Source organism: Elephantulus edwardii, unplaced genomic scaffold, assembly GCF_000299155.1.
Source record: "Elephantulus edwardii isolate Elephantulus edwardi_28Jun2011 unplaced genomic scaffold, EleEdw1.0 scaffold00003, whole genome shotgun sequence".
In the NCBI taxonomy this organism is placed as follows: domain Eukaryota; kingdom Metazoa; phylum Chordata; class Mammalia; order Macroscelidea; family Macroscelididae; genus Elephantulus; species Elephantulus edwardii.
Window position 1 is genome coordinate 12581408 of NW_006399753.1, and position 1898 is coordinate 12583305.

Consider the following 1898-nt stretch of genomic DNA (forward strand, 5'->3'; position numbering starts at 1 on the left):
CACTTGCTGCAACTAAAGGGGGATAGAAGAAAGGAACAGAAAGGGGATAAGTGACACAAGAAGAGAAAAATTTCAAATATTTACTCAATCAGACCTTCCCTACCATGCAAATGGAATTTAGGTCTCTCCATTGCTCTCCTTCATGGCAGCTTCTGTTCTGTGTATCGTATCGACGTATGTAATTACACTTTTTAAAATTATACTAGTTTATTTTATAACTACGTTTTTGTAATTGTGGCTACCAGCCATCATCCTTTAGTATAATGGTGACAATAGAAAGATGTGTGTGTGTGTGTGTAAGAGAGAACAACAATGACAAGCTGAGAAGACAACAAAAAAATTCACAATTGTAAATAAAGAATTTCATATGAGTAACCAGATGAAATCAATGCTTTCCAAATATGATCCTTGACAAGAGAAACAGACCACCTAACCAGTAGAACTGTAACTTTTATAACGGAGGGGTTTTTATTTCCTGATCATATTATTTAAAGATAAAATCTAGAGTTTAGTTATATGCATTTATTGTTGTTGTTGTTGTTGTTAAGTGCCGTCGAGTCATAGGCGACTCATAGTGACCCTATGAATGAAAGACCTGAACACTTATATAACTTTCATCATTTCTCCACATTCATAGAGTGTCCGGAGGCAAGCTATTTTGGAAGTGGATTTCACTCCTACTTCCAACCTTGTTTTAATTAGGGAGCTCCATCAGACCATGAGTAACCATTATCGCATTTGACATATCACTGTCACAGTGTTTAGTACCACAGCAACTATGAGATTACCTCTGTACAGCAAATGGACAGATCAGTGCTATACCAATTAGAAGAATGTTTGGCCAAAAACAATTAAAACCAGGCCTGAGTGCCACAGATTTAAATCACCCACATTTGGCTTGGTAGCATCACTTTCTATCCACTAGGCCAACAGAGCTCTCTCTATGTTGGTGGTGGTGTTGTTAAGTGCCGTCGAGTTGTAGATGAGTCACACTGACCCTATGAACAAAAGACCTGAACACTTGCATAACTTTCATTGTTTCTCCAAGTACATAGAGTCTTACCAGAACCAAAAGCTCTCTGTACAGACTGCTTCAGAAAACTCCCCACCAGTATACATACACACATTATGTATTATTTCTATCTTCTCCTTCCCTCCGTGTATAAACACACACACGCACAATACAAACACACATCACACACATTACTTTAGCTATCCTCCTTTTTGAACTTACAACAATTCACTGGAAATTTATGACCTAAAACAGCACAGATCAATTCCCTTATAGTTTTGAAACCAACATGAGTCTCACTAGACTAAAGTCAAGTTGTAGGTAGAGTAATAATTTTTTGAGAGGTTCCAGGGGAGAATTTGATGATTGTCTTATCTAGCATCTAGAGAACATCTGCAATCCTTGGCTTCTGGAGTCATTTCTCTTTCTTCAAAGTCATCAGAAGAGTATCTTCTGGGTCTCATCTTACAGCACTCTTTCACTTACAATGCCTCTGATTGTATTATACTCATTAGTATAACTCATGATCATTTCTCCTAATCAAGATTCTTCATAATAAATAAATAGATAGATATATAAAATATACCTATAAAATTAAATATAAATATAGAAATAAATATAGACAAAACGACTATGAGATATCATCTCTCCCCAGTCAGAATAGCAAAATTTAACAAAATAGCAAGCAACAAATGCTGCCGAGGATGTGGAGAAACTGGAACCTTTTTTCACTGTTGGTGGGAATGTAAAATGGTGCAACCGTTGTGGAAAGCAGTGTGTCACTTTCTCAAAAAAGTTGCAAATAGAGATACCATTTGACCCAGCAATCCCATTACTGGGAATATACCCCAGAGAGACCATAACTACCATCCAAGCAGATATATGC